General features: G+C 50.9%; 32 non-coding genes across 32 annotated transcripts; all 32 read right to left on the bottom strand.

Moving 5' to 3' along the window:
- Positions 1-550: 550 nt before the first annotated feature.
- Positions 551-623, bottom strand: Trnaa-agc (transfer RNA alanine (anticodon AGC)). The gene has a single exon. It is a non-coding gene; the product is annotated as a tRNA-Ala (tRNA).
- A 399-nt stretch (positions 624-1,022) lies between these two features.
- Trnaa-ugc (transfer RNA alanine (anticodon UGC)) lies at positions 1,023-1,095 on the bottom strand. Its single transcript has one exon. It is a non-coding gene; the product is annotated as a tRNA-Ala (tRNA).
- Positions 1,096-2,097: 1,002 nt separating this feature from the next.
- Positions 2,098-2,170, bottom strand: Trnaa-agc (transfer RNA alanine (anticodon AGC)). The gene has a single exon. It is a non-coding gene; the product is annotated as a tRNA-Ala (tRNA).
- A 399-nt stretch (positions 2,171-2,569) lies between these two features.
- Trnaa-ugc (transfer RNA alanine (anticodon UGC)) lies at positions 2,570-2,642 on the bottom strand. Its single transcript has one exon. It is a non-coding gene; the product is annotated as a tRNA-Ala (tRNA).
- Positions 2,643-3,655: 1,013 nt separating this feature from the next.
- Trnaa-agc (transfer RNA alanine (anticodon AGC)) lies at positions 3,656-3,728 on the bottom strand. Its single transcript has one exon. It is a non-coding gene; the product is annotated as a tRNA-Ala (tRNA).
- Positions 3,729-4,127: 399 nt separating this feature from the next.
- On the bottom strand, positions 4,128-4,200 carry Trnaa-ugc (transfer RNA alanine (anticodon UGC)). Its single transcript has one exon. It is a non-coding gene; the product is annotated as a tRNA-Ala (tRNA).
- Positions 4,201-5,213: 1,013 nt separating this feature from the next.
- Positions 5,214-5,286, bottom strand: Trnaa-agc (transfer RNA alanine (anticodon AGC)). Its single transcript has one exon. It is a non-coding gene; the product is annotated as a tRNA-Ala (tRNA).
- A 399-nt stretch (positions 5,287-5,685) lies between these two features.
- Trnaa-ugc (transfer RNA alanine (anticodon UGC)) lies at positions 5,686-5,758 on the bottom strand. The gene has a single exon. It is a non-coding gene; the product is annotated as a tRNA-Ala (tRNA).
- A 1,464-nt stretch (positions 5,759-7,222) lies between these two features.
- Positions 7,223-7,296, bottom strand: Trnaa-ugc (transfer RNA alanine (anticodon UGC)). The gene has a single exon. It is a non-coding gene; the product is annotated as a tRNA-Ala (tRNA).
- Positions 7,297-8,306: 1,010 nt separating this feature from the next.
- Positions 8,307-8,379, bottom strand: Trnaa-agc (transfer RNA alanine (anticodon AGC)). The gene has a single exon. It is a non-coding gene; the product is annotated as a tRNA-Ala (tRNA).
- Positions 8,380-8,779: 400 nt separating this feature from the next.
- Trnaa-ugc (transfer RNA alanine (anticodon UGC)) lies at positions 8,780-8,852 on the bottom strand. Its single transcript has one exon. It is a non-coding gene; the product is annotated as a tRNA-Ala (tRNA).
- Positions 8,853-9,852: 1,000 nt separating this feature from the next.
- Trnaa-agc (transfer RNA alanine (anticodon AGC)) lies at positions 9,853-9,925 on the bottom strand. Its single transcript has one exon. It is a non-coding gene; the product is annotated as a tRNA-Ala (tRNA).
- Positions 9,926-10,324: 399 nt separating this feature from the next.
- Positions 10,325-10,395, bottom strand: Trnaa-ugc (transfer RNA alanine (anticodon UGC)). The gene has a single exon. It is a non-coding gene; the product is annotated as a tRNA-Ala (tRNA).
- A 1,015-nt stretch (positions 10,396-11,410) lies between these two features.
- Positions 11,411-11,483, bottom strand: Trnaa-agc (transfer RNA alanine (anticodon AGC)). The gene has a single exon. It is a non-coding gene; the product is annotated as a tRNA-Ala (tRNA).
- A 1,487-nt stretch (positions 11,484-12,970) lies between these two features.
- Positions 12,971-13,043, bottom strand: Trnaa-agc (transfer RNA alanine (anticodon AGC)). Its single transcript has one exon. It is a non-coding gene; the product is annotated as a tRNA-Ala (tRNA).
- Positions 13,044-13,442: 399 nt separating this feature from the next.
- Positions 13,443-13,515, bottom strand: Trnaa-ugc (transfer RNA alanine (anticodon UGC)). The gene has a single exon. It is a non-coding gene; the product is annotated as a tRNA-Ala (tRNA).
- A 1,015-nt stretch (positions 13,516-14,530) lies between these two features.
- Trnaa-agc (transfer RNA alanine (anticodon AGC)) lies at positions 14,531-14,603 on the bottom strand. The gene has a single exon. It is a non-coding gene; the product is annotated as a tRNA-Ala (tRNA).
- Positions 14,604-15,003: 400 nt separating this feature from the next.
- On the bottom strand, positions 15,004-15,076 carry Trnaa-ugc (transfer RNA alanine (anticodon UGC)). Its single transcript has one exon. It is a non-coding gene; the product is annotated as a tRNA-Ala (tRNA).
- A 1,013-nt stretch (positions 15,077-16,089) lies between these two features.
- Positions 16,090-16,163, bottom strand: Trnaa-agc (transfer RNA alanine (anticodon AGC)). The gene has a single exon. It is a non-coding gene; the product is annotated as a tRNA-Ala (tRNA).
- Positions 16,164-16,562: 399 nt separating this feature from the next.
- Positions 16,563-16,634, bottom strand: Trnaa-ugc (transfer RNA alanine (anticodon UGC)). The gene has a single exon. It is a non-coding gene; the product is annotated as a tRNA-Ala (tRNA).
- Positions 16,635-17,646: 1,012 nt separating this feature from the next.
- On the bottom strand, positions 17,647-17,719 carry Trnaa-agc (transfer RNA alanine (anticodon AGC)). The gene has a single exon. It is a non-coding gene; the product is annotated as a tRNA-Ala (tRNA).
- Positions 17,720-18,119: 400 nt separating this feature from the next.
- Trnaa-ugc (transfer RNA alanine (anticodon UGC)) lies at positions 18,120-18,192 on the bottom strand. Its single transcript has one exon. It is a non-coding gene; the product is annotated as a tRNA-Ala (tRNA).
- Positions 18,193-19,207: 1,015 nt separating this feature from the next.
- Positions 19,208-19,280, bottom strand: Trnaa-agc (transfer RNA alanine (anticodon AGC)). The gene has a single exon. It is a non-coding gene; the product is annotated as a tRNA-Ala (tRNA).
- A 398-nt stretch (positions 19,281-19,678) lies between these two features.
- Positions 19,679-19,751, bottom strand: Trnaa-ugc (transfer RNA alanine (anticodon UGC)). The gene has a single exon. It is a non-coding gene; the product is annotated as a tRNA-Ala (tRNA).
- Positions 19,752-20,764: 1,013 nt separating this feature from the next.
- Trnaa-agc (transfer RNA alanine (anticodon AGC)) lies at positions 20,765-20,838 on the bottom strand. Its single transcript has one exon. It is a non-coding gene; the product is annotated as a tRNA-Ala (tRNA).
- A 400-nt stretch (positions 20,839-21,238) lies between these two features.
- Positions 21,239-21,311, bottom strand: Trnaa-ugc (transfer RNA alanine (anticodon UGC)). Its single transcript has one exon. It is a non-coding gene; the product is annotated as a tRNA-Ala (tRNA).
- A 1,013-nt stretch (positions 21,312-22,324) lies between these two features.
- Positions 22,325-22,397, bottom strand: Trnaa-agc (transfer RNA alanine (anticodon AGC)). Its single transcript has one exon. It is a non-coding gene; the product is annotated as a tRNA-Ala (tRNA).
- A 398-nt stretch (positions 22,398-22,795) lies between these two features.
- Positions 22,796-22,868, bottom strand: Trnaa-ugc (transfer RNA alanine (anticodon UGC)). The gene has a single exon. It is a non-coding gene; the product is annotated as a tRNA-Ala (tRNA).
- Positions 22,869-23,881: 1,013 nt separating this feature from the next.
- On the bottom strand, positions 23,882-23,954 carry Trnaa-agc (transfer RNA alanine (anticodon AGC)). Its single transcript has one exon. It is a non-coding gene; the product is annotated as a tRNA-Ala (tRNA).
- Positions 23,955-24,355: 401 nt separating this feature from the next.
- Positions 24,356-24,428, bottom strand: Trnaa-ugc (transfer RNA alanine (anticodon UGC)). Its single transcript has one exon. It is a non-coding gene; the product is annotated as a tRNA-Ala (tRNA).
- A 1,014-nt stretch (positions 24,429-25,442) lies between these two features.
- Positions 25,443-25,515, bottom strand: Trnaa-agc (transfer RNA alanine (anticodon AGC)). The gene has a single exon. It is a non-coding gene; the product is annotated as a tRNA-Ala (tRNA).
- A 399-nt stretch (positions 25,516-25,914) lies between these two features.
- On the bottom strand, positions 25,915-25,987 carry Trnaa-ugc (transfer RNA alanine (anticodon UGC)). Its single transcript has one exon. It is a non-coding gene; the product is annotated as a tRNA-Ala (tRNA).
- Positions 25,988-26,483: the final 496 nt, after the last annotated feature.

Genomic DNA, 26,483 nt, shown 5'->3' with positions numbered 1-26,483 from the left:
GACGCTCACGCAACGCTCACGCTAGTGACAGCCTTATTTAGAGCTTGACGTCGCGCCCAAGCGAGTGAGCACATTTCGCCTACGGCTTAGGCCGCCCACCTAGTGTGGCTGCTCGGTGTCTGCAGGCAGCGAGGGGCTGCAAGCTTCCCGTATTCGCGCCTATGTCACCTCTGCTTGCTTGTCAGAGACAGAGTATCGCAAAACATACAACTCACTCCATGAATTGATTGCTACGGCATCTGTCATCAGCAGTCACAACTAGCAACACCAGTAGCAGCCGACTGCACGTAAAGAATTGGAATGTGCAGTGGGATTTTTGTGAATTCGGCGCAAGGCTCATCTTTCCGACATAGGTTTGAGAATCTTATGGGAACACGTGTACTGTTTCTAAATTAAGTGTAGTGGTGGGAGGAGGGTACTTCCTGCGCATTACAGCACGCTTGCCAATTGTGGCTGCTAATCGTTCGCTCGTATCTGCCTTGACACAATTTCTGGCTGTGAATTATTCCACTTGCATGGCAGTGTGCGCATGTTGGTGTGTTAAAAATTCTGGAGGCGCTGGGTATCGATCCCAGTACCTCTCGCATGCTAAGCGAGCGCTCTACCATCTGAGCTACGCCCCCTGCTGACGAACTGCGCTACATACAGCCATATCAATTGCACAGACCCTTGCACTCCAATTATTCCGCAGACAAACACTACTCTCAATGTGTCTGTGAGGGTGTCTTTCAGGTTTCCTGCATTCTGTATCGAATCGTAGTTGGCCAAAATCAAAGTGGCACGCGTTCGGCCAACGCTCTGAGGTAGACGAAAGTGTTGTTCACTCTCTAGACTTCACTGAGGTTAGGCCGTTTTACCCAAGGCAGATTTGCACTCGATGACACCTCGACAACAGCCGGTCCTCACATTTACGTCTTGCTCTCCTTACGTCAGTATACGAGTCTGTGACGCTGGCTTTGCAACATCTTGCGTGCCTTTAGGCTCGCCGCGACCAACACTTACCACGCACTGACCACAAAACATGGAGGCGCCGGGGCTTGAACCCGGGACCTTTCACATGCAAAGCGAACGCTCTACCAACTGAGCTACGCCCCCAAGCACAACCAAGCTGCGCTGTTCTCCATTCTTTACTACTCTTATGTGCACGGACACGATGGTTGGTTGGTTTGCAGGGCTGAAGGGAACAGAGTACAAAGGCGCGGACGCGTTCATATACACAAGAGTTCCAAGTAGTTTCGATGCTCTGGTATTACGACTGCAAATTCCGTCCGTTTTTAACGTCTTAAATTGAAGGGGCAGTCACAAGTTGCTCTGTTTTCACTCCATGTCGACAATCACACAGCACCTGAGGTAACAAGCACATCTGAAGCCCCATTGTGCACTCGACTGTTCATGCCAACTCACTGCCTCGCACTTAACTACTGTGTACCACTCTTGTCGTCCAACTGCAAAAGACTGGGCCACAACAAGTTTCCGCGTCTCCATTGCACTGCGCAAACTACGAAACGCTCCCCAAACATGGCACTCACCCATGCAGACGACTTTTCCGACTTTACACGACGCTCACGCTAGTGACAGCCTTATTTAGAGCTTGACGTCGCGCCCAAGCGAGTGAGCACATTTCGCCTACGGCTTAGGCCGCCCACCTAGTGTGGCTGCTCGGTGTCTGCAGGCAGCGAGGGGCTGCAAGCTTCCCGTATTCGCGCCTATGTCACCTCTGCTTGCTTGTCAGAGACAGAGTATCGCAAAACATACAACTCACTCCATGAATTGATTGCTACGGCATCTGTCATCAGCAGTCACAACTAGCAACACCAGTAGCAGCCGACTGCACGTAAAGAATTGGAATGTGCAGTGGGATTTTTGTGAATTCGGCGCAAGGCTCATCTTTCCGACATAGGTTTGAGAATCTTATGGGAACACGTGTACTGTTTCTAAATTAAGTGTAGTGGTGGGAGGAGGGTACTTCCTGCGCATTACAGCACGCTTGCCAATTGTGGCTGCTAATCGTTCGCTCGTATCTGCCTTGACACAATTTCTGGCTGTGAATTATTCCACTTGCATGGCAGTGTGCGCATGTTGGTGTGTTAAAAATTCTGGAGGCGCTGGGTATCGATCCCAGTACCTCTCGCATGCTAAGCGAGCGCTCTACCATCTGAGCTACGCCCCCTGCTGACGAACTGCGCTACATACAGCCATATCAATTGCACAGACCCTTGCACTCCAATTATTCCGCAGACAAACACTACTCTCAATGTGTCTGTGAGGGTGTCTTTCAGGTTTCCTGCATTCTGTATCGAATCGTAGTTGGCCAAAATCAAAGTGGCACGCGTTCGGCCAACGCTCTGAGGTAGACGAAAGTGTTGTTCACTCTCTAGACTTCACTGAGGTTAGGCCGTTTTACCCAAGGCAGATTTGCACTCGATGACACCTCGACAACAGCCGGTCCTCACATTTACGTCTTGCTCTCCTTACGTCAGTATACGAGTCTGTGACGCTGGCTTTGCAACATCTTGCGTGCCTTTAGGCTCGCCGCGACCAACACTTACCACGCACTGACCACAAAACATGGAGGCGCCGGGGCTTGAACCCGGGACCTTTCACATGCAAAGCGAACGCTCTACCAACTGAGCTACGCCCCCAAGCACAACCAAGCTGCGCTGTTCTCCATTCTTTACTACTCTTATGTGCACGGACACGATGGTTGGTTGGTTTGCAGGGCTGAAGGGAACAGAGTACAAAGGCGCGGACGCGTTCATATACACAAGAGTTCCAAGTAGTTTCGATGCTCTGGTATTACGACTGCAAATTCCGTCCGTTTTTAACGTCTTAAATTGAAGGGGCAGTCACAAGTTGCTCTGTTTTCACTCCATGTCGACAATCACACAGCACCTGAGGTAACAAGCACATCTGAAGCCCCATTGTGCACTCGACTGTTCATGCCAACTCACTGCCTCGCACTTAACTACTGTGTACCACTCTTGTCGTCCAACTGCAAAAGACTGGGCCACAACAAGTTTCCGCGTCTCCATTGCACTGCGCAAACTACGAAACGCTCCCCAAACATGGCACTCACCCATGCAGACGACTTTTCCGACTTTACACGACGCTCACGCAACGCTCACGCTAGTGACAGCCTTATTTAGAGCTTGACGTCGCGCCCAAGCGAGTGAGCACATTTCGCCTACGGCTTAGGCCGCCCACCTAGTGTGGCTGCTCGGTGTCTGCAGGCAGCGAGGGGCTGCAAGCTTCCCGTATTCGCGCCTATGTCACCTCTGCTTGCTTGTCAGAGACAGAGTATCGCAAAACATACAACTCACTCCATGAATTGATTGCTACGGCATCTGTCATCAGCAGTCACAACTAGCAACACCAGTAGCAGCCGACTGCACGTAAAGAATTGGAATGTGCAGTGGGATTTTTGTGAATTCGGCGCAAGGCTCATCTTTCCGACATAGGTTTGAGAATCTTATGGGAACACGTGTACTGTTTCTAAATTAAGTGTAGTGGTGGGAGGAGGGTACTTCCTGCGCATTACAGCACGCTTGCCAATTGTGGCTGCTAATCGTTCGCTCGTATCTGCCTTGACACAATTTCTGGCTGTGAATTATTCCACTTGCATGGCAGTGTGCGCATGTTGGTGTGTTAAAAATTCTGGAGGCGCTGGGTATCGATCCCAGTACCTCTCGCATGCTAAGCGAGCGCTCTACCATCTGAGCTACGCCCCCTGCTGACGAACTGCGCTACATACAGCCATATCAATTGCACAGACCCTTGCACTCCAATTATTCCGCAGACAAACACTACTCTCAATGTGTCTGTGAGGGTGTCTTTCAGGTTTCCTGCATTCTGTATCGAATCGTAGTTGGCCAAAATCAAAGTGGCACGCGTTCGGCCAACGCTCTGAGGTAGACGAAAGTGTTGTTCACTCTCTAGACTTCACTGAGGTTAGGCCGTTTTACCCAAGGCAGATTTGCACTCGATGACACCTCGACAACAGCCGGTCCTCACATTTACGTCTTGCTCTCCTTACGTCAGTATACGAGTCTGTGACGCTGGCTTTGCAACATCTTGCGTGCCTTTAGGCTCGCCGCGACCAACACTTACCACGCACTGACCACAAAACATGGAGGCGCCGGGGCTTGAACCCGGGACCTTTCACATGCAAAGCGAACGCTCTACCAACTGAGCTACGCCCCCAAGCACAACCAAGCTGCGCTGTTCTCCATTCTTTACTACTCTTATGTGCACGGACACGATGGTTGGTTGGTTTGCAGGGCTGAAGGGAACAGAGTACAAAGGCGCGGACGCGTTCATATACACAAGAGTTCCAAGTAGTTTCGATGCTCTGGTATTACGACTGCAAATTCCGTCCGTTTTTAACGTCTTAAATTGAAGGGGCAGTCACAAGTTGCTCTGTTTTCACTCCATGTCGACAATCACACAGCACCTGAGGTAACAAGCACATCTGAAGCCCCATTGTGCACTCGACTGTTCATGCCAACTCACTGCCTCGCACTTAACTACTGTGTACCACTCTTGTCGTCCAACTGCAAAAGACTGGGCCACAACAAGTTTCCGCGTCTCCATTGCACTGCGCAAACTACGAAACGCTCCCCAAACATGGCACTCACCCATGCAGACGACTTTTCCGACTTTACACGACGCTCACGCAACGCTCACGCTAGTGACAGCCTTATTTAGAGCTTGACGTCGCGCCCAAGCGAGTGAGCACATTTCGCCTACGGCTTAGGCCGCCCACCTAGTGTGGCTGCTCGGTGTCTGCAGGCAGCGAGGGGCTGCAAGCTTCCCGTATTCGCGCCTATGTCACCTCTGCTTGCTTGTCAGAGACAGAGTATCGCAAAACATACAACTCACTCCATGAATTGATTGCTACGGCATCTGTCATCAGCAGTCACAACTAGCAACACCAGTAGCAGCCGACTGCACGTAAAGAATTGGAATGTGCAGTGGGATTTTTGTGAATTCGGCGCAAGGCTCATCTTTCCGACATAGGTTTGAGAATCTTATGGGAACACGTGTACTGTTTCTAAATTAAGTGTAGTGGTGGGAGGAGGGTACTTCCTGCGCATTACAGCACGCTTGCCAATTGTGGCTGCTAATCGTTCGCTCGTATCTGCCTTGACACAATTTCTGGCTGTGAATTATTCCACTTGCATGGCAGTGTGCGCATGTTGGTGTGTTAAAAATTCTGGAGGCGCTGGGTATCGATCCCAGTACCTCTCGCATGCTAAGCGAGCGCTCTACCATCTGAGCTACGCCCCCTGCTGACGAACTGCGCTACATACAGCCATATCAATTGCACAGACCCTTGCACTCCAATTATTCCGCAGACAAACACTACTCTCAATGTGTCTGTGAGGGTGTCTTTCAGGTTTCCTGCATTCTGTATCGAATCGTAGTTGGCCAAAATCAAAGTGGCACGCGTTCGGCCAACGCTCTGAGGTAGACGAAAGTGTTGTTCACTCTCTAGACTTCACTGAGGTTAGGCCGTTTTACCCAAGGCAGATTTGCACTCGATGACACCTCGACAACAGCCGGTCCTCACATTTACGTCTTGCTCTCCTTACGTCAGTATACGAGTCTGTGACGCTGGCTTTGCAACATCTTGCGTGCCTTTAGGCTCGCCGCGACCAACACTTACCACGCACTGACCACAAAACATGGAGGCGCCGGGGCTTGAACCCGGGACCTTTCACATGCAAAGCGAACGCTCTACCAACTGAGCTACGCCCCCAAGCACAACCAAGCTGCGCTGTTCTCCATTCTTTACTACTCTTATGTGCACGGACACGATGGTTGGTTGGTTTGCAGGGCTGAAGGGAACAGAGTACAAAGGCGCGGACGCGTTCATATACACAAGAGTTCCAAGTAGTTTCGATGCTCTGGTATTACGACTGCAAATTCCGTCCGTTTTTAACGTCTTAAATTGAAGGGGCAGTCACAAGTTGCTCTGTTTTCACTCCATGTCGACAATCACACAGCACCTGAGGTAACAAGCACATCTGAAGCCCCATTGTGCACTCGACTGTTCATGCCAACTCACTGCCTCGCACTTAACTACTGTGTACCACTCTTGTCGTCCAACTGCAAAAGACTGGGCCACAACAAGTTTCCGCGTCTCCATTGCACTGCGCAAACTACGAAACGCTCCCCAAACATGGCACTCACCCATGCAGACGACTTTTCCGACTTTACACGACGCTCACGCAACGCTCACGCTAGTGACAGCCTTATTTAGAGCTTGACGTCGCGCCCAAGCGAGTGAGCACATTTCGCCTACGGCTTAGGCCGCCCACCTAGTGTGGCTGCTCGGTGTCTGCAGGCAGCGAGGGGCTGCAAGCTTCCCGTATTCGCGCCTATGTCACCTCTGCTTGCTTGTCAGAGACAGAGTATCGCAAAACATACAACTCACTCCATGAATTGATTGCTACGGCATCTGTCATCAGCAGTCACAACTAGCAACACCAGTAGCAGCCGACTGCACGTGGATTTTTTGTGAATTCGGCGCAAGGCTCATCTTTCCGACATAGGTTTGAGAATCTTATGGGAACACGTGTACTGTTTCTAAATTAAGTGTAGTGGTGGGAGGAGGGGTACTTCCTGCGCATTACAGCACGCTTGCCAATTGTGGCTGCTAATCGTTCGCTCGTATCTGCCTTGACACAATTTCTGGCTGTGAATTATTCCACTTGCATGGCAGTGTGCGCATGTTGGTGTGTTAAAAATTCTGGAGGCGCTGGGTATCGATCCAGTACCTCTCGCATGCTAAGCGAGCGCTCTACCCATCTGAGCTACGCCCCTGCTGACGAACTGCGCTACATACAGCCATATCAATTGCACAGACCCTTGCACTCCAATTATTCCGCAGACAAACACTACTCTCAATGTGTCTGTGAGGGTGTCTTTCAGGTTTCCTGCATTCTGTATCGAATCGTAGTTGGCCAAAATCAAAGTGGCACGCGTTCGGCCAACGCTCTGAGGTAGACGAAAGTGTTGTTCACTCTCTAGACTTCACTGAGGTTAGGCCGTTTTACCCAAGGCAGATTTGCACTCGATGACACCTCGACAACAGCCGGTCCTCACATTTACGTCTTGCTCTCCTTACGTCAGTATACGAGTCTGTGACGCTGGCTTTGCAACATCTTGCGTGCCTTTAGGCTCGCCGCGACCAACACTTACCACGCACTGACCACAAAACATGGAGGGCGCGGGGCTTGAACCCGGGACCTTTCACATGCAAAGCGAACGCTCTACCAACTGAGCTACGCCCCAAGCACAACCAAGCTGCGCTGTTCTCCATTCTTTACTACTCTTATGTGCACGGACACGATGGTTGGTTGGTTTGCAGGGCTGAAGGGAACAGAGTACAAAGGCGCGGACGCGTTCATATACACAAGAGTTCCAAGTAGTTTCGATGCTCTGTATTACGACTGCAAATTCCGTCCGTTTTTACGTCTTAAATTGAAGGGGCAGTCACAAGTTGCTCTGTTTTCACTCCATGTCGACAATCACACAGCACCTGAGGTAACAAGCACATCTGAAGCCCCATTGTGCACTCGACTGTTCATGCCAACTCACTGCCTCGCACTTAACTACTGTGTACCACTCTTGTCGTCCAACTGCAAAAGACTGGGCCACAACAAGTTTCCGCGTCTCCATTGCACTGCGCAAACTACGAAACGCTCCCCAAACATGGCACTCACCCATGCAGACGACTTTTCCCGACTTTACACGACGCTCACGCAACGCTCACGCTAGTGACAGCCTTATTTAGAGCTTGACGTCGCGCCCAAGCGAGTGAGCACATTTCGCCTACGGCTTAGGCCGCCCACCTAGTGTGGCTGCTCGGTGTCTGCAGGCAGCGAGGGGCTGCAAGCTTCCGTATTCGCGCCTATGTCACCTCTGCTTGCTTGTCAGAGACAGAGTATCGCAAAACATACAACTCACTCCATGAATTGATTGCTACGGCATCTGTCATCAGCAGTCACAACTAGCAACACCAGTAGCAGCCGACTGCACGTAAAGAATTGGAATGTGCAGTGGGATTTTTGTGAATTCGGCGCAAGGCTCATCTTTCCGACATAGGTTTGAGAATCTTATGGGAACACGTGTACTGTTTCTAAATTAAGTGTAGTGGTGGGAGGAGGGTACTTCCTGCGCATTACAGCACGCTTGCCAATTGTGGCTGCTAATCGTTCGCTCGTATCTGCCTTGACACAATTTCTGGCTGTGAATTATTCCACTTGCATGGCAGTGTGCGCATGTTGGTGTGTTAAAAATTCTGGAGGCGCTGGGTATCGATCCCAGTACCTCTCGCATGCTAAGCGAGCGCTCTACCATCTGAGCTACGCCCCCCTGCTGACGAACTGCGCTACATACAGCCATATCAATTGCACAGACCCTTGCACTCCAATTATTCCGCAGACAAACACTACTCTCAATGTGTCTGTGAGGGTGTCTTTCAGGTTTCCTGCATTCTGTATCGAATCGTAGTTGGCCAAAATCAAAGTGGCACGCGTTCGGCCAACGCTCTGAGGTAGACGAAAGTGTTGTTCACTCTCTAGACTTCACTGAGGTTAGGCCGTTTTACCCAAGGCAGATTTGCACTCGATGACACCTCGACAACAGCCGGTCCTCACATTTACGTCTTGCTCTCCTTACGTCAGTATACGAGTCTGTGACGCTGGCTTTGCAACATCTTGCGTGCCTTTAGGCTCGCCGCGACCAACACTTACCACGCACTGACCACAAAACATGGAGGCGCCGGGGCTTGAACCCGGGACCTTTCACATGCAAAGCGAACGCTCTACCAACTGAGCTACGCCCCCAAGCACAACCAAGCTGCGCTGTTCTCCATTCTTTACTACTCTTATGTGCACGGACACGATGGTTGGTTGGTTTGCAGGGCTGAAGGGAACAGAGTACAAAGGCGCGGACGCGTTCATATACACAAGAGTTCCAAGTAGTTTCGATGCTCTGGTATTACGACTGCAAATTCCGTCCGTTTTTAACGTCTTAAATTGAAGGGGCAGTCACAAGTTGCTCTGTTTTCACTCCATGTCGACAATCACACAGCACCTGAGGTAACAAGCACATCTGAAGCCCCATGTGCACTCGACTGTTCATGCCAACTCACTGCCTCGCACTTAACTACTGTGTACCACTCTTGTCGTCCAACTGCAAAAGACTGGGCCACAACAAGTTTCCGCGTCTCCATTGCACTGCGCAAACTACGAAACGCTCCCCAAACATGGCACTCACCCATGCAGACGACTTTTCCGACTTTACACGACGCTCACGCTAGTGACAGCCTTATTTAGAGCTTGACGTCGCGCCCAAGCGAGTGAGCACATTTCGCCTACGGCTTAGGCCGCCCACCTAGTGTGGCTGCTCGGTGTCTGCAGGCAGCGAGGGGCTGCAAGCTTCCCGTATTCGCGCCTATGTCACCTCTGCTTGCTTGTCAGAGACAGAGTATCGCAAAACATACAACTCACTCCATGAATTGATTGCTACGGCATCTGTCATCAGCAGTCACAACTAGCAACACCAGTAGCAGCCGACTGCACGTAAAGAATTGGAATGTGCAGTGGGATTTTTGTGAATTCGGCGCAAGGCTCATCTTTCCGACATAGGTTTGAGAATCTTATGGGAACACGTGTACTGTTTCTAAATTAAGTGTAGTGGTGGGAGGAGGGTACTTCCTGCGCATTACAGCACGCTTGCCAATTGTGGCTGCTAATCGTTCGCTCGTATCTGCCTTGACACAATTTCTGGCTGTGAATTATTCCACTTGCATGGCAGTGTGCGCATGTTGGTGTGTTAAAATTCTGGAGGCGCTGGGTATCGATCCCAGTACCTCTCGCATGCTAAGCGAGCGCTCTACCATCTGAGCTACGCCCCCTGCTGACGAACTGCGCTACATACAGCCATATCAATTGCACAGACCCTTGCACTCCAATTATTCCGCAGACAAACACTACTCTCAATGTGTCTGTGAGGGTGTCTTTCAGGTTTCCTGCATTCTGTATCGAATCGTAGTTGGCCAAAATCAAAGTGGCACGCGTTCGGCCAACGCTCTGAGGTAGACGAAAGTGTTGTTCACTCTCTAGACTTCACTGAGGTTAGGCCGTTTTACCCAAGGCAGATTTGCACTCGATGACACCTCGACAACAGCCGGTCCTCACATTTACGTCTTGCTCTCCTTACGTCAGTATACGAGTCTGTGACGCTGGCTTTGCAACATCTTGCGTGCCTTTAGGCTCGCCGCGACCAACACTTACCACGCACTGACCACAAAACATGGAGGCGCCGGGGCTTGAACCCGGACCTTTCACATGCAAAGCGAACGCTCTACAACTGAGCTACGCCCCCAAGCACAACCAAGCTGCGCTGTTCTCCATTCTTTACTACTCTTATGTGCACGGACACGATGGTTGGTTGGTTTGCAGGGCTGAAGGGAACAGAGTACAAAGGCGCGGACGCGTTCATATACACAAGAGTTCCAAGTAGTTTCGATGCTCTGGTATTACGACTGCAAATTCCGTCCGTTTTTAACGTCTTAAATTGAAGGGGCAGTCACAAGTTGCTCTGTTTTCACTCCATGTCGACAATCACACAGCACCTGAGGTAACAAGCACATCTGAAGCCCCATAGTGCACTCGACTGTTCATGCCAACTCACTGCCTCGCACTTAACTACTGTGTACCACTCTTGTCGTCCAACTGCAAAAGACTGGGCCACAACAAGTTTCCGCGTCTCCATTGCACTGCGCAAACTACGAAACGCTCCCCAAACATGGCACTCACCCATGCAGACGACTTTTCCGACTTTTACCACGACGCTCACGCAACGCTCACGCTAGTGACAGCCTTATTTAGAGCTTGACGTCGCGCCCAAGCGAGTGAGCACATTTCGCCTACGGCTTAGGCCGCCCACCTAGTGTGGCTGCTCGGTGTCTGCAGGCAGCGAGGGGCTGCAAGCTTCCCGTATTCGCGCCTATGTCACCTCTGCTTGCTTGTCAGAGACAGAGTATCGCAAAACATACAACTCACTCCATGAATTGATTGCTACGGCATCTGTCATCAGCAGTCACAACTAGCAACACCAGTAGCAGCCGACTGCACGTAAAGAATTGGAATGTGCAGTGGGATTTTTGTGAATTCGGCGCAAGGCTCATCTTTCCGACATAGGTTTGAGAATCTTATGGGAACACGTGTACTGTTTCTAAATTAAGTGTAGTGGTGGGAGGAGGGTACTTCCTGCGCATTACAGCACGCTTGCCAATTGTGGCTGCTAATCGTTCGCTCGTATCTGCCTTGACACAATTTCTGGCTGTGAATTATTCCACTTGCATGGCAGTGTGCGCATGTTGGTGTGTTAAAAATTCTGGAGGCGCTGGGTATCGATCCCAGTACCTCTCGCATGCTAAGCGAGCGCTCTACCATCTGAGCTACGCCCCCTGCTGACGAACTGCGCTACATACAGCCATATCAATTGCACAGACCCTTGCACTCCAATTATTCCGCAGACAAACACTACTCTCAATGTGTCTGTGAGGGTGTCTTTCAGGTTTCCTGCATTCTGTATCGAATCGTAGTTGGCCAAAATCAAAGTGGCACGCGTTCGGCCAACGCTCTGAGGTAGACGAAAGTGTTGTTCACTCTCTAGACTTCACTGAGGTTAGGCCGTTTTACCCAAGGCAGATTTGCACTCGATGACACCTCGACAACAGCCGGTCCTCACATTACGTCTTGCTCTCCTTACGTCCCAGTATACGAGTCTGTGACGCTGGCTTTGCAACATCTTGCGTGCCTTTAGGCTCGCCGCGACCAACACTTACCACGCACTGACCACAAAACATGGAGGCGCCGGGGCTTGAACCCGGGACCTTTCACATGCAAAAGCGAACGCTCTACCAACTGAGCTACGCCCCCAAGCACAACCAAGCTGCGCTGTTCTCCATTCTTTACTACTCTTATGTGCACGGACACGATGGTTGGTTGGTTTGCAGGGCTGAAGGGAACAGAGTACAAAGGCGCGGACGCGTTCATATACACAAGAGTTCCAAGTAGTTTCGATGCTCTGGTATTACGACTGCAAATTCCGTCCGTTTTTAACGTCTTAAATTGAAGGGGCAGTCACAAGTTGCTCTGTTTTCACTCCATGTCGACAATCACACAGCACCTGAGGTAACAAGCACATCTGAAGCCCATAGTGCACTCGACTGTTCATGCCAACTCACTGCCTCGCACTTAACTACTGTGTACCACTCTTGTCGTCCAACTGCAAAAGACTGGGCCACAACAAGTTTCCGCGTCTCCATTGCACTGCGCAAACTACGAAACGCTCCCCAAACATGGCACTCACCCATGCAGACGACTTTTCCGACTTTACACGACGCCTCACGCAACGCTCACGCTAGTGACAGCCTTATTTAGAGCTTGACGTCGCGCCCAAGCGAGTGAGCACATTTCGCCTACGGCTTAGGCCGCCCACCTAGTGTGGCTGCTCGGTGTCTGCAGGCAGCGAGGGGCTGCAAGCTTCCCGTATTCGCGCCTATGTCACCTCTGCTTGCTTGTCAGAGACAGAGTATCGCAAAACATACAACTCACTCCATGAATTGATTGCTACGGCATCTGTCATCAGCAGTCACAACTAGCAACACCAGTAGCAGCCGACTGCACGTAAAGAATTGGAATGTGCAGTGGGATTTTTGTGAATTCGGCGCAAGGCTCATCTTTCCGACATAGGTTTGAGAATCTTATGGGAACACGTGTACTGTTTCTAAATTAAGTGTAGTGGTGGGAGGAGGGTACTTCCTGCGCATTACAGCACGCTTGCCAATTGTGGCTGCTAATCGTTCGCTCGTATCTGCCTTGACACAATTTCTGGCTGTGAATTATTCCACTTGCATGGCAGTGTGCGCATGTTGGTGTGTTAAAAATTCTGGAGGCGCTGGGTATCGATCCCAGTACCTCTCGCATGCTAAGCGAGCGCTCTACCATCTGAGCTACGCCCCCTGCTGACGAACTGCGCTACATACAGCCATATCAATTGCACAGACCCTTGCACTCCAATTATTCCGCAGACAAACACTACTCTCAATGTGTCTGTGAGGGTGTCTTTCAGGGTTTCCTGCATTCTGTATCGAATCGTAGTTGGCCAAAATCAAGTGGCACGCGTTCGGCCAACGCTCTGAGGTAGACGAAAGTGTTGTTCACTCTCTAGACTTCACTGAGGTTAGGCCGTTTTACCCAAGGCAGATTTGCACTCGATGACACCTCGACAACAGCCGGTCCTCACATTTACGTCTTGCTCTCCTTACGTCAGTATACGAGTCTGTGACGCTGGCTTTGCAACATCTTGCGTGCCTTTAGGCTCGCCGCGACCAACACTTACCACGCACTGACCACAAAACATGGAGGCGCCGGGGCTTGAACCCGGGACCTTTCACATGCAAAGCGAACGCTCTACCAACTGAGCTACGCCCCCAAGCACAACCAAGCTGCGCTGTTCTCCATTCTTTACTACTCTTATGTGCACGGACACGATGGTTGGTTGGTTTGCAGGGCTGAAGGGAACAGAGTACAAAGGCGCGGACGCGTTCATATACACAAGAGTTCCAAGTAGTTTCGATGCTCTGGTATTACGACTGCAAATTCCGTCCGTTTTTAACGTCTTAAATTGAAGGGGCAGTCACAAGTTGCTCTGTTTTCACTCCATGTCGACAATCACACAGCACCTGAGGTAACAAGCACATCTGAAGCCCCATAGTGCACTCGACTGTTCATGCCAACTCACTGCCTCGCACTTAACTACTGTGTACCACTCTTGTCGTCCAACTGCAAAAGACTGGGCCACAACAAGTTTCCGCGTCTCCCATTGCACTGCGCAAACTACGAAACGCTCCCCAAACATGGCACTCACCCATGCAGACGACTTTTCCGACTTTACACGACGCTCACGCAACGCTCACGCTAGTGACAGCCTTATTTAGAGCTTGACGTCGCGCCCAAGCGAGTGAGCACATTTCGCCTACGGCTTAGGCCGCCCACCTAGTGTGGCTGCTCGGTGTCTGCAGGCAGCGAGGGGCTGCAAGCTTCCCGTATTCGCGCCTATGTCACCTCTGCTTGCTTGTCAGAGACAGAGTATCGCAAAACATACAACTCACTCCATGAATTGATTGCTACGGCATCTGTCATCAGCAGTCACAACTAGCAACACCAGTAGCAGCCGACTGCACGTAAAGAATTGGAATGTGCAGTGGGATTTTTGTGAATTCGGCGCAAGGCTCATCTTTCCGACATAGGTTTGAGAATCTTATGGGAACACGTGTACTGTTTCCTAAATTAAGTGTAGTGGTGGGAGGAGGGTACTTCCTGCGCATTACAGCACGCTTGCCAATTGTGGCTGCTAATCGTTCGCTCGTATCTGCCTTGACACAATTTCTGGCTGTGAATTATTCCACTTGCATGGCAGTGTGCGCATGTTGGTGTGTTAAAAATTCTGGAGGCGCTGGGTATCGATCCCAGTACCTCTCGCATGCTAAGCGAGCGCTCTACCATCTGAGCTACGCCCCCTGCTGACGAACTGCGCTACATACAGCCATATCAATTGCACAGACCCTTGCACTCCAATTATTCCGCAGACAAACACTACTCTCAATGTGTCTGTGAGGGTGTCTTTCAGGTTTCCTGCATTCTGTATCGAATCGTAGTTGGCCAAAATCAAAGTGGCACGCGTTCGGCCAACGCTCCTGAGGTAGACGAAAGTGTTGTTCACTCTCTAGACTTCACTGAGGTTAGGCCGTTTTACCCAAGGCAGATTTGCACTCGATGACACCTCGACAACAGCCGGTCCTCACATTTACGTCTTGCTCTCCTTACGTCAGTATACGAGTCTGTGACGCTGGCTTTGCAACATCTTGCGTGCCTTTAGGCTCGCCGCGACCAACACTTACCACGCACTGACCACAAAACATGGAGGCGCCGGGGCTTGAACCCGGGACCTTTCACATGCAAAGCGAACGCTCTACCAACTGAGCTACGCCCCCAAGCACAACCAAGCTGCGCTGTTCTCCATTCTTTGACTACTCTTATGTGCACGGACACGATGGTTGGTTGGTTTGCAGGGCTGAAGGGAACAGAGTACAAAGGCGCGGACGCGTTCATATACACAAGAGTTCCAAGTAGTTTCGATGCTCTGGTATTACGACTGCAAATTCCGTCCGTTTTTAACGTCTTAAATTGAAGGGGCAGTCACAAGTTGCTCTGTTTTCACTCCATGTCGACAATCACACAGCACCTGAGGTAACAAGCACATCTGAAGCCCCATTGTGCACTCGACTGTTCATGCCAACTCACTGCCTCGCACTTAACTACTGTGTACCACTCTTGTCGTCCAACTGCAAAAGACTGGGCCACAACAAGTTTCCGCGTCTCCATTGCACTGCGCAAACTACGAAACGCTCCCCAAACATGGCACTCACCCATGCAGACGACTTTTCCGACTTTACACGACGCTCACGCAACGCTCACGCTAGTGACAGCCTTATTTAGAGCTTGACGTCGCGCCCAAGCGAGTGAGCACATTTCGCCTACGGCTTAGGCCGCCCACCTAGTGTGGCTGCTCGGTGTCTGCAGGCAGCGAGGGGCTGCAAGCTTCCCGTATTCGCGCCTATGTCACCTCTGCTTGCTTGTCAGAGACAGAGTATCGCAAAACATACAACTCACTCCATGAATTGATTGCTACGGCATCTGTCATCAGCAGTCACAACTAGCAACACCAGTAGCAGCCGACTGCACGTAAAGAATTGGAATGTGCAGTGGGATTTTTGTGAATTCGGCGCAAGGCTCATCTTTCCGACATAGGTTTGAGAATCTTATGGGAACACGTGTACTGTTCTAAATTAAGTGTAGTGGTGGGAGGAGGGTACTTCCTGCGCATTACAGCACGCTTGCCAATTGTGGCTGCTAATCGTTCGCTCGTATCTGCCTTGACACAATTTCTGGCTGTGAATTATTCCACTTGCATGGCAGTGTGCGCATGTTGGTGTGTTAAAAATTCTGGAGGCGCTGGGTATCGATCCCAGTACCCTCTCGCATGCTAAGCGAGCGCTCTACCATCTGAGCTACGCCCCCTGCTGACGAACTGCGCTACATACAGCCATATCAATTGCACAGACCCTTGCACTCCAATTATTCCGCAGACAAACACTACTCTCAATGTGTCTGTGAGGGTGTCTTTCAGGTTTCCTGCATTCTGTATCGAATCGTAGTTGGCCAAAATCAAAGTGGCACGCGTTCGGCCAACGCTCTGAGGTAGACGAAAGTGTTGTTCACTCTCTAGACTTCACTGAGGTTAGGCCGTTTTACCCAAGGCAGATTTGCACTCGATGACACCTCGACAACAGCCGGTCCTCACATTTACGTCTTGCTCTCCTTACGTCAGTATACGAGTCTGTGACGCTGGCTTTGCAACATCTTGCGTGCCTTTAGGCTCGCCGCGACCAACACTTACCACGCACTGACCACAAAACATGGAGGCGCCGGGGCTTGAACCGGGACCTTTCACATGCAAAGCGAACGCTCTACCAACTGAGCTACGCCCCCAAGCACAACCAAGCTGCGCTGTTCTCCATTCTTTACTACTCTTATGTGCACGGACACGATGGTGGTTGGTTTGCAGGGCTGAAGGGAACAGAGTACAAAGGCGCGGACGCGTTCATATACACAAGAGTTCCAAGTAGTTTCGATGCTCTGGTATTACGACTGCAAATTCCGTCCGTTTTTAACGTCTTAAATTGAAGGGGCAGTCACAAGTTGCTCTGTTTTCACTCCATGTCGACAATCACACAGCACCTGAGGTAACAAGCACATCTGAAGCCCCATTGTGCACTCGACTGTTCATGCCAACTCACTGCCTCGCACTTAACTACTGTGTACCACTCTTGTCGTCCAACTGCAAAAGACTGGGCCACAACAAGTTTCCGCGTCTCCATTGCACTGCGCAAACTACGAAACGCTCCCCAAACATGGCACTCACCCATGCAGACGACTTTTCCGACTTTACACGACGCTCACGCAACGCTCACGCTAGTGACAGCCTTATTTAGAGCTTGACGTCGCGCCCAAGCGAGTGAGCACATTTCGCCTACGGCTTAGGCCGCCCACCTAGTGTGGCTGCTCGGTGTCTGCAGGCAGCGAGGGGCTGCAAGCTTCCCGTATTCGCGCCTATGTCACCTCTGCTTGCTTGTCAGAGACAGAGTATCGCAAAACATACAACTCACTCCATGAATTGATTGCTACGGCATCTGTCATCAGCAGTCACAACTAGCAACACCAGTAGCAGCCGACTGCACGTAAAGAATTGGAATGTGCAGTGGGATTTTTGTGAATTCGGCGCAAGGCTCATCTTTCCGACATAGGTTTGAGAATCTTATGGGAACACGTGTACTGTTTCTAAATTAAGTGTAGTGGTGGGAGGAGGGTACTTCCTGCGCATTACAGCACGCTTGCCAATTGTGGCTGCTAATCGTTCGCTCGTATCTGCCTTGACACAATTTCTGGCTGTGAATTATTCCACTTGCATGGCAGTGTGCGCATGTTGGTGTGTTAAAAATTCTGGAGGCGCTGGGTATCGATCCCAGTACCTCTCGCATGCTAAGCGAGCGCTCTACCATCTGAGCTACGCCCCCTGCTGACGAACTGCGCTACATACAGCCATATCAATTGCACAGACCCCTTGCACTCCAATTATTCCGCAGACAAACACTACTCTCAATGTGTCTGTGAGGGTGTCTTTCAGGTTTCCTGCATTCTGTATCGAATCGTAGTTGGCCAAAATCAAAGTGGCACGCGTTCGGCCAACGCTCTGAGGTAGACGAAAGTGTTGTTCACTCTCTAGACTTCACTGAGGTTAGGCCGTTTTACCCAAGGCAGATTTGCACTCGATGACACCTCGACAACAGCCGGTCCTCACATTTACGTCTTGCTCTCCTTACGTCAGTATACGAGTCTGTGACGCTGGCTTTGCAACATCTTGCGTGCCTTTAGGCTCGCCGCGACCAACACTTACCACGCACTGACCACAAAACATGGAGGCGCCGGGGCTTGAACCCGGGACCTTTCACATGCAAAGCGAACGCTCTACCAACTGAGCTACGCCCCCAAGCACAACCAAGCTGCGCTGTTCTCCATTCTTTACTACTCTTATGTGCACGGACACGATGGTTGGTTGGTTTGCAGGGCTGAAGGGAACAGAGTACAAAGGCGCGGACGCGTTCATATACACAAGAGTTCCAAGTAGTTTCGATGCTCTGGTATTACGACTGCAAATTCCGTCCGTTTTTAACGTCTTAAATTGAAGGGGCAGTCACAAGTTGCTCTGTTTTCACTCCATGTCGACAATCACACAGCACCTGAGGTAACAAGCACATCTGAAGCCCCATTGTGCACTCGACTGTTCATGCCAACTCACTGCCTCGCACTTAACTACTGTGTACCACTCTTGTCGTCCAACTGCAAAAGACTGGGCCACAACAAGTTTCCGCGTCTCCATTGCACTGCGCAAACTACGAAACGCTCCCCAAACATGGCACTCACCCATGCAGACGACTTTTCCCGACTTTACACGACGCTCACGCAACGCTCACGCTAGTGACAGCCTTATTTAGAGCTTGACGTCGCGCCCAAGCGAGTGAGCACATTTCGCCTACGGCTTAGGCCGCCCACCTAGTGTGGCTGCTCGGTGTCTGCAGGCAGCGAGGGGCTGCAAGCTTCCCGTATTCGCGCCTATGTCACCTCTGCTTGCTTGTCAGAGACAGAGTATCGCAAAACATACAACTCACTCCATGAATTGATTGCTACGGCATCTGTCATCAGCAGTCACAACTAGCAACACCAGTAGCAGCCGACTGCACGTAAAGAATTGGAATGTGCAGTGGGATTTTTGTGAATTCGGCGCAGGGCTCATCTTTCCGACATAGGTTTGAGAATCTTATGGGAACACGTGTACTGTTTCTAAATTAAGTGTAGTGGTGGGAGGAGGGGTACTTCCTGCGCATTACAGCACGCTTGCCAATTGTGGCTGCTAATCGTTCGCTCGTATCTGCCTTGACACAATTTCTGGCTGTGAATTATTCCACTTGCATGGCAGTGTGCGCATGTTGGTGTGTTAAAAATTCTGGAGGCGCTGGGTATCGATCCCAGTACCTCTCGCATGCTAAGCGAGCGCTCTACCATCTGAGCTACGCCCCCTGCTGACGAACTGCGCTACATACAGCCATATCAATTGCACAGACCCTTGCACTCCAATTATTCCGCAGACAAACACTACTCTCAATGTGTCTGTGAGGGTGTCTTTCAGGTTTCCTGCATTCTGTATCGAATCGTAGTTGGCCAAAATCAAAGTGGCACGCGTTCGGCCAACGCTCTGAGGTAGACGAAAGTGTTGTTCACTCTCTAGACTTCACTGAGGTTAGGCCGTTTTACCCAAGGCAGATTTGCACTCGATGACACCTCGACAACAGCGGTCCTCACATTTACGTCTTGCTCTCCTTACGTCAGTATACGAGTCTGTGACGCTGGCTTTGCAACATCTTGCGTGCCTTTAGGCTCGCCGCGACCAACACTTACCACGCACTGACCACAAAACATGGAGGCGCCGGGGCTTGAACCCGGGACCTTTCACATGCAAAGCGAACGCTCTACCAACTGAGCTACGCCCCCAAGCACAACCAAGCTGCGCTGTTCTCCATTCTTTACTACTCTTATGTGCACGGACACGATGGTTGGTTGGTTTGCAGGGCTGAAGGGAACAGAGTACAAAGGCGCGGACGCGTTCATATACACAAGAGTTCCAAGTAGTTTCGATGCTCTGGTATTACGACTGCAAATTCCGTCCGTTTTTAACGTCTTAAATTGAAGGGGCAGTCACAAGTTGCTCTGTTTTCACTCCATGTCGACAATCACACAGCACCTGAGGTAACAAGCACATCTGAAGCCCCATTGTGCACTCGACTGTTCATGCCAACTCACTGCCTCGCACTTAACTACTGTGTACCACTCTTGTCGTCCAACTGCAAAAGACTGGGCCACAACAAGTTTCCGCGTCTCCATTGCACTGCGCAAACTACGAAACGCTCCCCAAACATGGCACTCACCCATGCAGACGACTTTTCCGACTTTACACGACGCTCACGCAACGCTCACGCTAGTGACAGCCTTATTTAGAGCTTGACGTCGCGCCCAAGCGAGTGAGCACATTTCGCCTACGGCTTAGGCCGCCCACCTAGTGTGGCTGCTCGGTGTCTGCAGGCAGCGAGGGGCTGCAAGCTTCCCGTATTCGCGCCTATGTCACCTCTGCTTGCTTGTCAGAGACAGAGTATCGCAAAACATACAACTCACTCCATGAATTGATTGCTACGGCATCTGTCATCAGCAGTCACAACTAGCAACACCAGTAGCAGCCGACTGCACGTAAAGAATTGGAATGTGCAGTGGGATTTTTGTGAATTCGGCGCAGGGCTCATCTTTCCGACATAGGTTTGAGAATCTTATGGGAACACGTGTACTGTTTCTAAATTAAGTGTAGTGGTGGGAGGAGGGTACTTCCTGCGCATTACAGCACGCTTGCCAATTGTGGCTGCTAATCGTTCGCTCGTATCTGCCTTGACACAATTTCTGGCTGTGAATTATTCCACTTGCATGGCAGTGTGCGCATGTTGGTGTGTTAAAAATTCTGGAGGCGCTGGGGTATCGATCCCAGTACCTCTCGCATGCTAAGCGAGCGCTCTACCATCTGAGCTACGCCCCCTGCTGACGAACTGCGCTACATACAGCCATATCAATTGCACAGGACCCTTGCACTCCAATTATTCCGCAGACAAACACTACTCTCAATGTGTCTGTGAGGGTGTCTTTCAGGTTTCCTGCATTCTGTATCGAATCGTAGTTGGCCAAAATCAAAGTGGCACGCGTTCGGCCAACGCTCTGAGGTAGACGAAAGTGTTGTTCACTCTCTAGACTTCACTGAGGTTAGGCCGTTTTACCCAAGGCAGATTTGCACTCGATGACACCTCGACAACAGCCGGTCCTCACATTTACGTCTTGCTCTCCTTACGTCAGTATACGAGTCTGTGACGCTGGCTTTGCAACATCTTGCGTGCCTTTAGGCTCGCCGCGACCAACACTTACCACGCACTGACCACAAAACATGGAGGCGCCGGGGCTTGAACCCGGGACCTTTCACATGCAAAGCGAACGCTCTACCAACTGAGCTACGCCCCCAAGCACAACCAAGCTGCGCTGTTCTCCATTCTTTACTACTCTTATGTGCACGGACACGATGGTTGGTTGGTTTGCAGGGCTGAAGGGAACAGAGTACAAAGGCGCGGACGCGTTCATATACACAAGAGTTCCAAGTAGTTTCGATGCTCTGGTATTACGACTGCAAATTCCGTCCGTTTTTAACGTCTTAAATTGAAGGGGCAGTCACAAGTTGCTCTGTTTTCACTCCATGTCGACAATCACACAGCACCTGAGGTAACAAGCACATCTGAAGCCCCATTGTGCACTCGACTGTTCATGCCAACTCACTGCCTCGCACTTAACTACTGTGTACCACTCTTGTCGTCCAACTGCAAAAGACTGGGCCACAACAAGTTTCCGCGTCTCCATTGCACTGCGCAAACTACGAAACGCTCCCCAAACATGGCACTCACCCATGCAGACGACTTTTCCGACTTTACACGACGCTCACGCAACGCTCACGCTAGTGACAGCCTTATTTAGAGCTTGACGTCGCGCCCAAGCGAGTGAGCACATTTCGCCTACGGCTTAGGCCGCCCACCTAGTGTGGCTGCTCGGTGTCTGCAGGCAGCGAGGGGCTGCAAGCTTCCCGTATTCGCGCCTATGTCACCTCTGCTTGCTTGTCAGAGACAGAGTATCGCAAAACATACAACTCACTCCATGAATTGATTGCTACGGCATCTGTCATCAGCAGTCACAACTAGCAACACCAGTAGCAGCCGACTGCACGTAAAGAATTGAATGTGCAGTGGGATTTTTGTGAATTCGGCGCAGGGCTCATCTTTCCGACATAGGTTTGAGAATCTTATGGGGAACACGTGTACTGTTTCTAAATTAAGTGTAGTGGTGGAGGAGGGTACTTCCTGCGCATTACAGCACGCTTGCCAATTGTGGCTGCTAATCGTTCGCTCGTATCTGCCTTGACACAATGTTCTGGCTGTGAATTATTCCACTTGCATGGCAGTGTGCGCATGTTGGTGTGTTAAAAATTCTGGAGGCGCTGGGTATCGATCCCAGTACCTCTCGCATGCTAAGCGAGCGCTCTACCATCTGAGCTACGCCCCCTGCTGACGAACTGCGCTACATACAGCCATATCAATTGCACAGACCCTTGCACTCCAATTATTCCGCAGACAAACACTACTCTCAATGTGTCTGTGAGGGTGTCTTTCAGGTTTCCTGCATTCTGTATCGAATCGTAGTTGGCCAAAATCAAAGTGGCACGCGTTCGGCCAACGCTCTGAGGTAGACGAAAGTGTTGTTCACTCTCTAGACTTCACTGAGGTTAGGCCGTTTTACCAAGGCAGATTTGCACTCGATGACACCTCGACAACAGCCGGTCCTCACATTTACGTCTTGCTCTCCTTACGTCAGTATACGAGTCTGTGACGCTGGCTTTGCAACATCTTGCGTGCCTTTAGGCTCGCCGCGACCAACACTTACCACGCACTGACCACAAAACATGGAGGCGCCGGGGCTTGAACCCGGGACCTTTCACATGCAAAGCGAACGCTCTACCAACTGAGCTACGCCCCCAAGCACAACCAAGCTGCGCTGTTCTCCATTCTTTACTACTCTTATGTGCACGGACACGATGTTGGTTGGTTTGCAGGGCTGAAGGGAACAGAGTACAAAGGCGCGGACGCGTTCATATACACAAGAGTTCCAAGTAGTTTCGATGCTCTGGTATTACGACTGCAAATTCCGTCCGTTTTTAACGTCTTAAATTGAAGGGGCAGTCACAAGTTGCTCTGTTTTCACTCCATGTCGACAATCACACAGCACCTGAGGTAACAAGCACATCTGAAGCCCCATAGTGCACTCGACTGTTCATGCCAACTCACTGCCTCGCACTTAACTACTGTGTACCACTCTTGTCGTCCAACTGCAAAAGACTGGGCCACAACAAGTTTCCGCGTCTCCATTGCACTGCGCAAACTACGAAACGCTCCCCAAACATGGCACTCACCCATGCAGACGACTTTTCCGACTTTACACGACGCTCACGCAACGCTCACGCTAGTGACAGCCTTATTTAGAGCTTGACGTCGCGCCCAAGCGAGTGAGCACATTTCGCCTACGGCTTAGGCCGCCCACCTAGTGTGGCTGCTCGGTGTCTGCAGGCAGCGAGGGGCTGCAAGCTTCCCGTATTCGCGCCTATGTCACCTCTGCTTGCTTGTCAGAGACAGAGTATCGCAAACATACAACTCACTCCATGAATTGATTGCTACGGCATCTGTCATCAGCAGTCACAACTAGCAACACCAGTAGCAGCCGACTGCACGTAAAGAATTGGAATGTGCAGTGGGATTTTTGTGAATTCGGCGCAGGGCTCATCTTTCCGACATAGGTTTGAGAATCTTATGGGGAACACGTGTACTGTTTCTAAATTAAGTGTAGTGGTGGGAGGAGGGGTACTTCCTGCGCATTACAGCACGCTTGCCAATTGTGGCTGCTAATCGTTCGCTCGTATCTGCCTTGACACAATTTCTGGCTGTGAATTATTCCACTTGCATGGCAGTGTGCGCATGTTGGTGTGTTAAAAATTCTGGAGGCGCTGGGTATCGATCCCAGTACCTCTCGCATGCTAAGCGAGCGCTCTACCATCTGAGCTACGCCCCCTGCTGACGAACTGCGCTACATACAGCCATATCAATTGCACAGACCCTTGCACTCCAATTATTCCGCAGACAAACACTACTCTCAATGTGTCTGTGAGGGTGGTCTTTCAGGTTTCCTGCATTCTGTATCGAATCGTAGTTGGCCAAAATCAAAGTGGCACGCGTTCGGCCCAACGCTCTGAGGTAGACGAAAGTGTTGTTCACTCTCTAGACTTCACTGAGGTTAGGCCGTTTTACCCAAGGCAGATTTGCACTCGATGACACCTCGACAACAGCCGGTCCTCACATTTACGTCTTGCTCTCCTTACGTCAGTATACGAGTCTGTGACGCTGGCTTTGCAACATCTTGCGTGCCTTTAGGCTCGCCGCGACCAACACTTACCACGCACTGACCACAAAACATGGAGGCGCCGGGGCTTGAACCCGGGACCTTTCACATGCAAAGCGAACGCTCTACCAACTGAGCTACGCCCCCAAGCACAACCAAGCTGCGCTGTTCTCCATTCTTTACTACTCTTATGTGCACGGGACACGATGGTTGGTTGGTTTGCAGGGCTGAAGGGAACAGAGTACAAAGGCGCGGACGCGTTCATATACACAAGAGTTCCAAGTAGTTTCGATGCTCTGTATTACGACTGCAAATTCCGTCCGTTTTTAACGTCTTAAATTGAAGGGGCAGTCACAAGTTGCTCTGTTTTCACTCCATGTCGACAATCACACAGCACCTGAGGTAACAAGCACATCTGAAGCCCCATTGTGCACTCGACTGTTCATGCCAACTCACTGCCTCGCACTTAACTACTGTGTACCACTCTTGTCGTCCAACTGCAAAAGACTGGGCCACAACAAGTTTCCGCGTCTCCATTGCACTGCGCAAACTACGAAACGCTCCCCAAACATGGCACTCACCCATGCAGACGACTTTTCCGACTTTACACGACGCTCACGCAACGCTCACGCTAGTGACAGCCTTATTTAGAGCTTGACGTCGCGCCCAAGCGAGTGAGCACATTTCGCCTACGGCTTAGGCCGCCCACCTAGTGTGGCTGCTCGGTGTCTGCAGGCAGCGAGGGGCTGCAAGCTTCCGTATTCGCGCCTATGTCACCTCTGCTTGCTTGTCAGAGACAGAGTATCGCAAAACATACAACTCACTCCATGAATTGATTGCTACGGCATCTGTCATCAGCAGTCACAACTAGCAACACCAGTAGCAGCCGACTGCACGTAAAGAATTGGAATGTGCAGTGGGATTTTTGTGAATTCGGCGCCGCTCAGGGTCTTTTCCGACATAGGTTTGAGAATCTTATGGGAACACGTGTACTGTTTCTAAATTAAGTGTAGTGGTGGGAGGAGGGTACTTCCTGCGCATTACAGCACGCTTGCCAATTGTGGCTGCTAATCGTTCGCTCGTATCTGCCTTGACACATTTTCTGGCTGTGAATTATTCCACTTGCATGGCAGTGTGCGCATGTTGGTGTGTTAAAAATTCTGGAGGCGCTGGGTATCGATCCCAGTACCTCTCGCATGCTAAGCGAGCGCTCTACCATCTGAGCTACGCCCCCTGCTGACGAACTGCGCTACATACAGCCATATCAATTGCACAGACCCTTGCACTCCAATTATTCCGCAGACAAACACTACTCTCAATGTGTCTGTGAGGGTGTCTTTCAGGTTTCCTGCATTCTGTATCGAATCGTAGTTGGCCAAAATCAAAGTGGCACGCGTTCGGCCAACGCTCTGAGGTAGACGAAAGTGTTGTTCACTCTCTAGACTTCACTGAGGTTAGGCCGTTTTACCCAAGGCAGATTTGCACTCGATGACACCTCGACAACAGCCGGTCCTCACATTTACGTCTTGCTCTCCTTACGTCAGTATACGAGTCTGTGACGCTGGCTTTGCAACATCTTGCGTGCCTTTAGGCTCGCCGCGACCAACACTTACCACGCACTGACCACAAAACATGGAGGCGCCGGGGCTTGAACCCGGGACCTTTCACATGCAAAGCGAACGCTCTACCAACTGAGCTACGCCCCCAAGCACAACCAAGCTGCGCTGTTCTCCATTCTTTACTACTCTTATGTGCACGGACACGATGGTTGGTTGGTTTGCAGGGCTGAAGGGAACAGAGTACAAAGGCGCGGACGCGTTCATATACACAAGAGTTCCAAGTAGTTTCGATGCTCTGGTATTACGACTGCAAATTCCGTCCGTTTTTAACGTCTTAAATTGAAGGGGCAGTCACAAGTTGCTCTGTTTTCACTCCATGTCGACAATCACACAGCACCTGAGGTAACAAGCACATCTGAAGCCCCATTGTGCACTCGACTGTTCATGCCAACTCACTGCCTCGCACTTAACTACTGTGTACCACTCTTGTCGTCCAACTGCAAAAGACTGGGCCACAACAAGTTTCCGCGTCTCCATTGCACTGCGCAAACTACGAAACGCTCCCCAAACATGGCACTCACCCATGCAGACGACTTTTCCGACTTTACACGACGCTCACGCAACGCTCACGCTAGTGACAGCC

Source organism: Schistocerca serialis, unplaced genomic scaffold (assembly GCF_023864345.2).
Source record: "Schistocerca serialis cubense isolate TAMUIC-IGC-003099 unplaced genomic scaffold, iqSchSeri2.2 HiC_scaffold_908, whole genome shotgun sequence".
NCBI classification, from domain to species: Eukaryota; Metazoa; Arthropoda; class Insecta; order Orthoptera; family Acrididae; genus Schistocerca; species Schistocerca serialis.
The sequence above is the reverse complement of the archived record's forward strand: the minus strand, read 5'-3'. Positions and strand labels throughout refer to the sequence as shown.